The sequence below is a fragment of the Arachis hypogaea genome, chromosome 3 (genome assembly GCF_003086295.3).
Source record: "Arachis hypogaea cultivar Tifrunner chromosome 3, arahy.Tifrunner.gnm2.J5K5, whole genome shotgun sequence".
NCBI classification, from domain to species: Eukaryota; Viridiplantae; Streptophyta; class Magnoliopsida; order Fabales; family Fabaceae; genus Arachis; species Arachis hypogaea.
This window is the reverse complement of record NC_092038.1, coordinates 100,807,133-100,820,606: the sequence shown is the minus strand read 5'-3', so window position 1 is coordinate 100,820,606 and position 13,474 is coordinate 100,807,133. Positions and strand designations below refer to the sequence as shown.

The following is a 13,474-nucleotide window of genomic DNA, read 5'->3' as shown; positions in this document are numbered from 1 at the left end:
GCGCATAAAATTTATAACATGTGATTATCTCAGAAAAATATATATGTATAGCCCAAGTGCAAAATTGTTAGGAAATTATTATTTCTTAATATATTTATGGGTAATACACATATTAATTATGATTACAAATTGAGTATATTCACATTAAATAACTTATAGAACGGTGATCTGTAACAGCCTTATTATCAGAATGTCATGTTTTGGGTGCGCCACTCTGATAACGGTGGTATTACAACGACTCTCAAATATTAAATAATAAGGTATGAGCCTTTATGCGTAAATCTATCAATGGTTTTACAAAAAAAAACTTAAAACTTTTTCAACAAGAACAAACAACACATATTCACCTACTTAATACTAATAATACATTATAATATTACATACAAAAACAATTACAAAACCTACCCCTTCTGAATAAAACTCTAACTAATAAGGCGAGAAAAAAATAAATTCTAACAACTCAACTCATAAACATAATCTTCTATGCTCCTGTAGCTCCGCACTAAACCTTCGCACCTGTTGCTGAAAGGGGGTGGAAATAGAGGGTAAGAACTGGGGAGTTCTTAATAGGATCAGGGGTAGATAATTAAATTCATATTATTACAGTTCAGACATTCGCAGCTGATGAGCGGATATTTTATACGCTTTTTAGGGGTAATTTCATGTAGATTTCAGCATGTTTTAATTAGTTTTTAGTAGAATAATATTAGTTTTTAGGCAAAAATCATATTTCTGGACTTTACTATGAGTTTGTGTGTTTTTCTGTGATTTCAGGTATTTTCTGGCTGAAATTGAGGGAGCTGAGCAAAAATCTGAGTTAGGCTGAAAAAGGACTGCTGATGCTGTTGGATCCTGACCTCCCTGTACTCGAGATGGATTTTCTGGAGCTACAGGAGTCCAATTGGCGCGCTCTCAACGGCGTTGGAAAGTAGACATCCAGGGCTTTCCAGCAATATATAATAGTCCATACTTTGCACGAAGGTAGACGACGTAACTTGGCGTTGAACGCCAAGTACATGCTGCTGTCTGGAGTTAAACGCCAGAAAAACGTCATGATCCGGAGTTGAACGCCCAAAACACGTCATAACTTGGAGTTCAACTCCAAGAAAGGCCTCAACTCGTGGATAGCTCTAGTCCCAGCCCCAGCACACACCAAGTGGGCCCCATAAGTGGATTTTTGCACCAATTATCTTAGTTTACTCATTCTCTGTAAACCTAGGTTACTAGTTTACTATTTAAACAACTTTTAGAGACTTATCTTGTACCTCATGACATTTTCAGATCTGAATTACATACTTTTTGACGGCATGAGTCTCTAAAATCCATTGTTGGGGATGAGGAGCTCTGCAGCGTCTCAATGATTTAATACAATTCCTTTGTTTTCCATTCAAACACGCTTGTTCTTATCTAAGATGTTTATTCGCGCTTAACTATGGAGAAGGTGATGATCCGTGACACTCATCACCTTCCCCAATCCATGAACGTGTGCCTGACAACCACCTCCGTTCTACATCAGATTGAATGAGTATCTCTTAGATTCCTTAATCAGAATCTTCGTGGTATAAGCTGGATTGATGGCGGCATTCATGAGGATCCGGAAAGTCTAAACCTTGTCTGTGGTATTCCGAGTAGGATTCTGGGATTGAATGACTGTGACGAGCTTCAAACTCCTGAAGGCTGGGCGTTGGTGACAGACACAAAAGAATCAATGGATTCTACTCCAACCTGATTGAGAACCGACAGATGATTAGCCGTGCTGTGACAGAGCATAGGAACGTTTTCACTGAGAGGATGGGAAGTAGCCACTGACAACGGTGACACCCTACATAGAGCTTGCCATGGAAGGAGCCTTGCGTGTGTTGAAGGATTTCAAGGAAGAGTTGAAGTCAAAGGACAAAGCATCTCCAAAACTCCAACATATTCCCCATTACTGCACAACAAGTAACGCTATTATTCTCTATTATTTTTCTAATAATTTTAAAGACTTTGACTTCTTACAATTAAATCCAAATAACATTATTGACCTCCTGACTAAGATTAATAAAATAAACATTGATTGCTTCAAACCAATAATCTCCGTGGGATCGACCCTTACTCACGTAAGGTATTACTTGGATGACCCAGTGCACTTGCTGGTTAGTTGTGCGAATCACAAATTCGTGCACCAAGTTTTTGGCGCCGTTGCCGGGGATTGTTGCGTTTGAACAATTGAAGGCTTATTTTATTTCTTAGATTAGGAATAATTTATTTTTGTTGTTATAGAGTCATCAAATTTTGATAGGATAGTTTCTTTTCAAAAATTTCTTTTCAAAAATATTATTTTTCTTAATTAATTGTTAATTTTTCGTAAGTTTAGTGTCTTATTCTAAGTTTGGTGTTAATTGCATATTTTATATTTTCTCTAAAAATCTCGTGTTAGTGTTCTTGGTTCTTCCTTGATCTTCAAGTTGTTCTTGATAGTTGGTTATCCCCTTTGGAACCTTTTTCAAAAATAATTTTCTTGGATTTAATCTTGTGCCAAACTTTGAGTTTGGTGTTTTCTTCTTAATCTTTTTATAATTTTCGAAAATTTTATTAATGTTTTCTAAAAATTTTAAGTTTGGTGTTCTTCCTTTTGTTCTTGGTGTTCTTGTGAATCTTCAAGGTGTTCTTGAGTTTTCTTGTGTCTTGATCTTAAAATTTTTAAGTTTGGTGTTCCTTGGTGTTTTCCCTCCAAAAATTTTCGAAAATAAGGAGCATTGGATCTAAAAATTTTAAGTCTTGTGCCTTTTGTGTGTTTTTCTCTTTCATCATAAAATTCAGAAAAAAAAATATCTTTTCTAACTAATTTTAAAACTACTTTTTCGAAATTTTTTATATAAATTTCATATTTCAATTTCAAATTTTTTCGAAAAATTTTCACAAAATATTTTTAAAATTCTTTTTATATATTTCGTTTTATTTATTCCACTTTTATAAAATAAATAAAATCAACATATAAATTATCTCTTGTAATCCATTATGGAAGCAAGTAGGAATGAACAGTCCAAGAGGACTCTGGGGTCATATGCTAACCCCACTACTGCTTCATATGGGAGTAGTATCTGTATACCCTCCATTGGAGTTAGTAGCTTTGAGCTGAATCCTCAGCTCATTATCATGGTGCAGCAAAACTGCCAGTACTCTGGTCTTCCACATGAAGAACCTACAGAGTTTCTGGCACAATTTCTGCAAATTGCTGATACAGTACATGATAAGGAAGTAGATCAGGATGTCTACAGATTATTACTGTTTCCATTTGCTGTAAAAGATCAAGCTAAGAGGTGGTTAAATAACCAGCCTAAGAACAGCATAAAAACATGGAAACAGCTGTCAGAAAAATTCCTGAATCACTATTTCCCTCCAAAACGGATGACACAGCTAAGGCTAAGCATCCAAGGCTTCAAACAAGGAGATAATGAATCCCTTTATGATGCCTGGGAGAGATACAGAGAGATGCTAAGAAAATGTCCCTCCGAAATGTTTTCAGAGTGGGTACAATTAGACATCTTCTACTATGGGCTTACAGAAAAAGCTCAGATTTCTCTAGACCACTCAGCTGGTGGATCTATACATATGAGAAAAACAATTGAAGAAGCTCAAGAGCTCATTGATACAGTTGCCAGAAATCAGCATCTGTACCTAAGCAGTGAACCTTCCATGAAAGAAGAAGCTAAAACAGTAACTGCTGAACCCAGTCCTGTGGATCAGGCTAATGAATTCAATCAGCAGTTAGACTTTCTAACTCAGCAGCTAGCCGAATTCAAGGAAATATTACAGGAAACAAGAATGGCTAACAGGAATATGGAAGTGCAATTAAAGCAGACAGAAAAGCAACTGTCAAAACAAATAGCAGAAGAATGCCAAGCAGTTCAATTAAGAAGTGGGAAAACATTAAATACCTCACTTCAAAGTAGCAGGAAGCCAAGAAATGAACAGATGTTTACTCAAAATCCCTCTGAGGACAATCAGAGCCCAGAGAGGAATGATGCTGGCGCTGAACGCCCAGACCATGCTCATTCCTGGCGTTCAACGCCAGAAACAAGCATGAATCTGGCGTTGAACACCCAAAGGGAACATGGTTCTGGCGTTCAAACGCCAGTAACAAATAAGGAAGAGGCGTCTAACGCCACTCCAGTTTCCACCCCTGGCATTCAAATGCCAGTGGGTGATCAGTCACATACAGGTGCTGATAACAACCCTTCTAAAAAGGCTTCCCAACCCACTTCTGTAGGTAATAAACCTGCAACAACTAAGGTTGAGGAATACAAAGCCAAAATGCCTTATCCTCAAAAACTCCGCCAAGCGGAACAGGATAAGCAATTTGCCCGCTTTGCAGACTATCTCAGGACTCTTGAAATAAAGATTCCGTTTGCAGAAGCACTTGAGCAAATACCCTCTTATGCTAAGTTCATGAAAGAAATCTTAAGTCATAAGAAGGATTGGAGGGAAACTGAAAAAGTCTACCTCACTGAAGAATGCAGTGCAGTCATTCTGAAAAGCTTACCTGAGAAGCTTAAAGATCCTGGGAGCTTTATGATACCATGCACATTAGAGGGTACTTGTACCAAGCAAGCTTTATGTGATCTTGGGGCAAGTATCAACCTAATACCAGCATCTACTATCAGAAAGCTTGGTTTAACTGAAGAAATCAAACCAACCAGGATATGTCTTCAACTTGCTGATGGCTCCATTAAATACCCATCAGGAGTGATTGAAGACATGATTGTCAAGGTTGGGCCATTCGCCTTTCCTACTGACTTTGTGGTGCTGGAAATGGAGGAGCACAAGAGTGCAACTCTCATTCTAGGAAGACCTTTCCTAGCAACTGGCCGAACCCTCATTGACGTTCAAAAAGGGGAAGTAACCTTGAGAGTCAATGAGGAGGATTTCAAGTTGAATGTTGTCAAAGCCAGGCAACATCCAGACACCCCAAATGACTGCATGAGTGTTGATATTATTGACTCTCTGGTAAGAGAGGTCAATATGGCTGAGAGTCTCGAATCAGAGCTAGAGGACATCTTTAAAGATGTTCAGCCTGATTTGGAGGAATCAGAGAAGATAAAAGAACCTCTGAAAATCCCTCAAGAAGAGGAGAAACCTCCAAAACCCGAACTCAAACCATTACCACCATCCCTGAAATATGCATTTCTGGGAGAAGGTGATACCTTTCCTGTAATTATAAGCTCTACCTTAGAGCCACAGGAAGAGGAAGCACTAATTCAAGTGCTAAGGACACACAAGACAGCTCTTGGGTGGTCCATTAGTGATCTTAGGGGCATTAGCCCAGCCAGATGCATGCACAAGATCTTACTGGAGGATGACGCCAAGCCAGTGGTTCAACCACAAAGGCGGCTGAATCCAGCTATGAAAGAAGTGGTGCAGAAAGAGGTCACTAAATTACTAGAGGCTGGGATTATTTATCCTATTTCTGACAGCCCCTGGGTGAGCCCTGTCCAAGTTGTCCCTAAGAAAGGAGGCATGACAGTGGTTCATAATGAATAAAATGAACTGGTTCCTACAAGAACAGTTACAGGGTGGCGTATGTGCATTGATTATAGAAGGCTCAATACAGCCACCAGAAAGGATTATTTTCCTTTACCATTCATAGACCAGATGCTAGAAAGACTAGCAGGTCATGAATACTACTGCTTCCTGGATGGATATTCAGGTTATAATCAAATTGCAGTAGATCCCCAGGATCAGGAGAAAACGGCATTCACATGCCCATCTGGAGTATTTGCATACAGAAGGATGCCATTTGGCCTGTGCAATGCACCTGCAACCTTTCAGAGGTGCATGCTCTCAATTTTCTCTGATATGGTGGAAAAATTCCTGGAAGTCTTCATGGATGAGTTTTCAGTATTTGGAGACTCATTCAGCTCCTGCCTTAACCATTTAGCACTTGTTCTGAAAAGATGCCAAGAGACTAACCTGGTTTTAAACTGGGAAAAATGTCACTTTATGGTGACTGAAGGAATTGTCCTTGGGCACAAAATTTCGAACAAGGGAATAGAGGTGGATCAAGCTAAGGTAGAAGTAATTGAAAAATTGCCACCACCTGCTAATGTTAAGGCAATCAGAAGCTTTCTGGGGCATGCAGGATTCTATAGGAGGTTTATAAAGGATTTTTCAAAAATCGCCAAACCTCTGAGCAACCTGCTAGCTGCTGACACGCCATTTATCTTTGATAAAGAGTGTCTGCAGGCATTTGAGACTCTGAAAGCTAAATTGGTTACAGCACCAATCATCTCTGCACCAGACTGGACATTACCATTTGAATTGATGTGTGATGCCAGTGACCATGCCATTGGTGCAGTGTTGGGACAAAGGCATGACAAACTTCTGCACGTCATTTATTATGCCAGCCGTGTTCTAAATGATGCACAGAAGAATTACACAACCACAGAAAAAGAGCTACTTGCAGTGGTTTACGCCATTGATAAATTCAGATCCTATTTAGTAGGATCAAAAGTGATTGTGTACACTGATCATGCTGCTCTTAAATATCTACTCACAAAGCAGGATTCAAAACCCAGACTCATAAGATGGGTATTGCTTCTGCAAGAGTTTGATATAGAAATAAGAGACAGAAAAGGGACAGAGAATCAAGTAGCAGATCACCTGTCCCGAATAGAACCAGTAGAAGGGGCGTCCCTCCCTCTCACTCAGATCTCTGAAACCTTTCCGGATGAGCAACTGTTTGCCATCCAGGAAGTGCCATGGTTTGCAGACATTGCAAACTACAAGGCAGTGAGATTCATACCCAAAGAGTAGAGTAGGGTGTAATCAAAGAAATTAATCACAGATGCAAAGTACTATCTTTGGGATGAACCATATCTCTTCAAGAGATGTGCAGACGGAGTAATCCGTAGATGTGTGCCTAAGGAAGAAGCGCAAAAGATTTTATGGCACTGCCATGGATCACAGTATGGAGGACATTTTGGAAGTGAGCGAACAGCCACAAGAGTCCTCCAAAGTGGCTTCTACTGGCCCACTCTCTATAAAGATTCCCGAGCATTTGTGCTTAATTGTGACAGTTGCCAAAGATCAGGCAACCTACCCCACAGTTATGCCATGCCTCAACAAGGGATATTGGAGATTGAGTTGTTTGATGTATGGGGCATTGACTTCATGGGACCTTTCCCACCATTATACTCAAACACTTATATTCTGGTGGCAGTGGATTATGTATCCAAGTGGGTGGAGGCTATTGCAACACCCACTAATGACACTAAAACAGTGTTAAAATTCCTCCAGAAACATATCTTCAGCAGATTTGGTATCCCTAGAGTATTAATCAGTGATGGGGGCACTCATTTCTGCAATAAACAACTTTACTCTGCTCTGGTACGTTATGGAGTTAGCCACAAGGTAGCTACTCCATATCACCCACAAACTAATGGGCAAGCTGAAGTCTCAAATAGAGAACTTAAAAGAATCCTGGAACGGACTGTAATTAACCGTAGAAGGGATTGGGCAAGAAGCTTGGATGATGCTCTGTGGGCATACAGAACAGCATTCAAGACCCCCATAGGGACCTCTCCATACCAGCTTGTGTATGGAAAGGCATGTCACTTGCCAGTGGAACTGTAACACAAGGCCTACTGGGCAACCAGATTCCTGAACCTTGATGCCAAGTTAGCTGGAGAAAGACGATTGCTCCAGTTAAATGAGCTAGAGGAATTTAGACTCAATGCTTTCGAGAATGCAAAAAATTACAAGGTGAAAGCAAAAAGATGGCATGATAAGAAATTGTCATCCAGAGTCTTTGAGCCAGGGCAGAAAGTTCTGCTATTTAATTCAAGGCTCAAATTATTCCCCCGGGAAATTAAAATCCCGGTGGAGAGGTCCATATGTAATTACAAGTGTTTCACCATATGGATACATAGAACTTCAGGATAATGACTCTAACAAAAAGTTCATTGTTAATGGACAAAGAGTTAAACATTATCTTGAAGGTAATTTTGAGCAAGAATGCTCAAGACTGAGACTTAATTGAAGATCAGTAATAGTCCAGCTAATGACATTAAAGAAGCGCTTGCTGGGAGGCAACCCAGCCAATCACAAAATTTAATTTTATTCATTTTTCTAATAAATTAAAGTTTTACAGGTAAATGCTACAGTATCTTCAAAAGGTGAAATAGCAATTGGTTGAAGTCACAGAGTTACAGGGAAATTTGGAAGCTCACTGGCGTGAAAAAGCCAGTAAGAAACACTTTGGGCGTTGAACGCCCAAAAGAAGCACCCACTGGGCGTTTAACGCCAGTAAGGGTAGCCATCTGGGCGTTAAACGCCAGAAAGGAGCATCTTCTGGGCGTTAAACGCCAGAAAGAAGCACCTTCTGGGCGTTTAACGCCAGACTGCTAGCATCCTGGGCGTTCAGAAAAACGCCCAGTGACAAAGGACTTCCTGGCGTTCAACGCCAGAAAGAAGCATCAGCTGGGCGTTGAACGCCCAGGAGAAGCAACAATTGGGCGTTAAACGCCCAAAACATGCATCGTTTGGGCGTTTAACGCCAGGATGGTGGGAGGAGGTAAAAATTCGTTTTTAATCCTAATTTTTCTAAATTTTTATGTTTCAATTCATGATTTCTTACATAAACATGTTCCAAATTGTCATCCATCATATCAAGTTAGTTTTCTAAAAACCCTGATTTCTAAAATTCCATGTTTCAAAAAATTTTAAATATATCTTAATCCAAAAAAACAAATGGTTTTCCAATCCAATCCAACTCTTTTAAGTTTGTTTTCAAAACTCAATTATATTTTTTAAAATCTTTTTCAAAATTAAAAATTCAGATCTATCTTTTAATTATTAGTTAATTTTTTTTAAAAAACTATATCTTTTTCTTATCATATCTATCTTTTACAAATCATATCTTATATCTTATCTTTTCCTATTTTCGAAAATTACCCACCCCTCCCTATATTTTGAATTCGGCGCCCCCCTCCTCATCACCATCAAACACTTGCTCTCCTCCTATCCCTCTTCTTTCTTCTCTCTTGCTTGAGGACAAGCAAAGCTCTAAGTTTGGTGTGTTTTATCCGTGATCACAAAAACATACCCACTAAAGATCATGGCTCCTAAAGGAAAACAACCCAACCCAAGAGGCAAGAAAGAGAACACTCCAAAGCCACTTTAGAATCAAGGGAAGTTCTTAACTAAAGAACATTCAGACCATTACTACAAGATAATGAGTCACAGATCAGTGATCCCAGAAGTCAGATTTGATCTGAAAGAAGATGAATATCCGGAGATCCAAGAGCAAATCCGAAACAGGCATTGGGAAATTCTGGCCAATCCTGAAACGAAAGTGGGAAGGAACATGGTTCAGGAGTTCTATGCTAATCTATGGCAGACAGACAGGCAAAGAATAATTGGAGCTGCTCTCTTTGACCATCGGACCTTAGTCAGAGGAAAGATCGTTCATACCAATTCTGACAAGATCAGGGAGATATTTAAGCTTCCACAACTGAAAGATGACCCAGACTCCTTTAATAGGAGAATGATGAGGGTAAATAAAGGGCTGGACAAGATTCTGGAGGATATATGCATCCCTGGAGCCAAGTGGACCACCAGCACGACTGGCATCCCAGTTCAACTCAAAAGGGAAGATCTAAAACCAGTAGCCAGAGGTTGGCTAGATTTCATAGGGCGTTCCATATTGCCCACCAGCAACCGTTCTGAAGTCACTATTAAAAGAGCAGTAATGATTCACTGCATCATGTTGGAAAAAGAAGTAGAAGTCCATCATCTGATCTCATGTGAGCTATACAAAATAGCAAACAGGAATTCTAAGGACGCCAGATTGGCCTATCCAAGCCTAATTTCTATGCTCTACAAAGATGCTGGAGTAAAGATGGGAATAACAGAATATATCCTAATTGAAAAGCCCATTACTGGAATATCAATGGTCAGACAACAGCAACAAGATGATTCAACCAAGAGGAGAGCACAAGAAGCCCTCCCAGAGCTGCCTCAATTCGAATATTGGGAACATCTTGAGGCTTCTATTTCCAAATTGCAAGAAGCTATGGACCAAATAAAGGAAGAACAGAATAATCAAAGTATCATGCTTTGCAAACTGCTCAAGGAACAGGAAGAACAAGGGCGTGATCTAAGGGAGCTGAAGCGCCAAAATTAATCCTTGAACAGCACCCCACAGATTAGAGGAACATCTATTCCTCAAAACAACAGGTTGCTGAGTTCCAATTTTTCTGCTTTAGCTTAGTGATAGTATTATTATAGAAATTCACCTTAGGAGATATTTAGTAGTAATTAGTATGCCTATTTTGATTTTATTTCCAATTAAGCTATAATTTATTTTTCTCATCATCATCAGGCATGAATAAAGTAGTAGATTTTTTTTAGAATAAAGAAGTAATCTATATTTTTCGAGTTCTTAATAATAAAAATTATAATTAATTATGTGTGGTGGCAATACTTTTTGTTCTCTGAATGAATGCTTGAACAGTGCATAACTTGTACTTTGAATTTGATGAATATTGGCTCCTGAAAGAATGAGGAACACGAAAAATATTGTTGATAATCTGAAAAATCATGAAATTGATTCTTGAAGCAAGAAAAAGCAGTCAAAAAAAAAAAAAGAGAAGGAGCAATAGAAAAAGCCACGAGCCCTTAAAACCAAAAGGCAAGGGTAAAAAGGATCCAAGGCTTTGAGCATCAATGGATAGGAGGGCCCAAGGAAACAAAATCCAGGCCTAAGCGGCTAAACCAAGCTGTCCCTAACCATGTGCTTGTGGCATGCAGGTCCAAGTTACAAACTTGAGACTGAGTGGTTAAAGTCGTGATCCAAGGCAAACAGAGTGTGCTTAAGAGCTTTGGACACCTCTGACTGGGGACTTTAGCAAAGCTAAGTCACAATCTGAAAAGGTTCACCTAGTCATGTGTCTGTGACATTTATGTATCTGGTGGTAATACTGGAAAACAAAGTGCTTAGGGCCACGGCCAAGACTCATAAAATAACTGTGTTCAAGAATCAACATACTACACTAGGAGAGTCAATAATACTATCTGAATTCTGAGTTCCTATGGATGCCAATCATTCTGAAATTCAAAAGATAAAGGGAGATGCCAAACCTGTTCAGAAACAAAAAGCTACAAGCCCCGCTCATCTAATAAGAATCTGAGCTTCATTTAAAACTCTAAAATATTATTACTTCTTTATTTCTGTTAAAACCTATTTTATTTATCTAGTTTCTTGAGGACAAGCAACAGTTTAAGTTTGGTGTTGTGATGAACGGATATTTTATACGCTTTTTGGGGGTAATTTCATGTAGATTTCAGCATGTTTTAATTAGTTTTTAGTAGAATAATATTAGTTTTTAGGCAAAAATCATATTTCTGGACTTTACTATGAGTTTGTGTGTTTTTCTGTGATTTCAGGTATTTTCTGGCTGAAATTGAGGGAGCTGAGCAAAAATCTGAGTTAGGCTGAAAAAGGACTGCTGATGCTGTTGGATCCTGACCTCCCTGCACTCGAGATGGATTTTCTGGAGCTACAGGAGTCCAATTGGCGCGCTCCCAATGGCGCTGGAAAGTAGACATCCAGGGCTTTCCAGCAATATATAATAGTCCATACTTTTCACGAAGGTAGACGACGTAACTTGGCGTTGAACGCCAAGTACATGCTGCTGTCTGGAGTTAAACGCCAGAAAAACGTCATGATCTGGAGTTGAACGCCCAAAACACGTCATAACTTGGAGTTCAACTCCAAGAAAGGCCTCAACTCGTGGATAGCTCTAGTCCCAGCCCCAGCACACACCAAGTGGGCCCCAGAAGTGGATTTCTGCACCAATTATCTTAGTTTACTCATTTTCTGTAAACCTAGGTTACTAGTTTACTATTTAAACAACTTTTAGAGACTTATCTTGTACCTCATGACATTTTCAGATCTGAATTACATACTTTTTGACGGCATGAGTCTCTAAACTCCATTGTTGGGGGTGAGGAGCTCTGCAGCGTCTCAATGATTTAATACAATTCCTTTGTTTTCCATTCAAACACGCTTGTTCTTATCTAAGATGTTTATTCGCGCTTAACTATGGAGAAGGTGATGATCCGTGACACTCATCACCTTCCCCAATCCATGAACGTGTGCCTGACAACCACCTCCGTTCTACATCAGATTGAATGAGTATCTCTTAGATTCCTTAATCAGAATCTTCGTGGTATAAGCTGGATTGATGGCGGCATTCATGAGGATCCGGAAAGTCTAAACTTGTCTGTGGTATTCCGAGTAGGATTCTGGGATTGAATGACTGTGACGAGCTTCAAACTCCTGAAGGCTGGGCGTTAGTGACAGACACAAAAGAATCAATGGATTCTACTCCAACCTGATTGAGAACCGACAGATGATTAGCCGTGCTGTGACAGAGCATAGGAACGTTTTCACTGAGAGGATGGGAAGTAGCCACTGACAACGGTGACACCCTACATAGAGCTTGCCATGGAAGGAGCCTTGCGTGTGTTGAAGGATTTCAAGGAAGAGTTGAAGTCAAAGGACAAAGCATCTCCAAAACTCCAACATATTCCCCATTACTGCACAACAAGTAACGCTATTATTCTCTATTATTTTTCTAATAATTTTAAAGACTTTGACTTCTTACAATTAAATCCAAATAACCTTATTGACCTCCTGACTAAGATTAATAAAATAAACATTGATTGCTTCAAACCAATAATCTCCGTGGGATCGACCCTTACTCACGTAAGGTATTACTTGGATGACCCAGTGCACTTGCTGGTTAGTTGTGCGAATCACAAATTCGTGCACCAAGTTTTTGGCGCGTTGCCGGGGATTGTTGTGTTTGAACAATTGAAGGCTTATTTTATTTCTTAGATTAGGAATAATTTATTTTTGTTGTTATAGAGTCATCAAATTTTGATAGATAGTTTCTTTTCAAATTTCTTTTCAAAATATTATTTTTCTTAATTAATTGTTAATTTTTCGTAAGTTTAGTGTCTATTCTAAGTTTGGTGTTAATTGCATATTTATATTTTCTCTAAAAATCTCGTGTTAGTGTTCTTGGTTCTTCCTTGATCTTCAAGTTGTTCTTGATAGTTGGTTATCCCCTTTGGAACCTTTTTCAAAATAATTTTCTTGGATTTAATCTTGTGCCAAACTTTGAGTTTGGTGTTTTCTCTTAATCTTTTTATAATTTTCGAAATTTTATTATGTTTTTCTAAAAATTTTAAGTTGGTGTTCTTCCTTTTTTCTTGGTGTTTCTTGTGAATCTTCAAGTGTTCTTGAGTTTTCTTGTGTCTTGATCTTAAATTTTTAAGTTTGGTGTTCCTTGGTGTTTTCCCTCCAAAATTTTCGAAATAAGAACATTGATCTAAAAAATTTTAAGTCTTGTGCCTTTTGTGTGTTTTCTCTTTATCATAAATTCAGAAAAAAATATCTTTTAAAATTAAAACTACATTATTAAAA

General features: G+C 38.8%; 1 pseudogene; it reads left to right on the top strand.

Annotated features, from left to right (window-relative positions):
- The window catches only part of LOC140183535 (uncharacterized), a 119,778-nt pseudogene that overhangs the window by 58,666 nt on the left and 47,638 nt on the right, over positions 1-13,474 (top strand).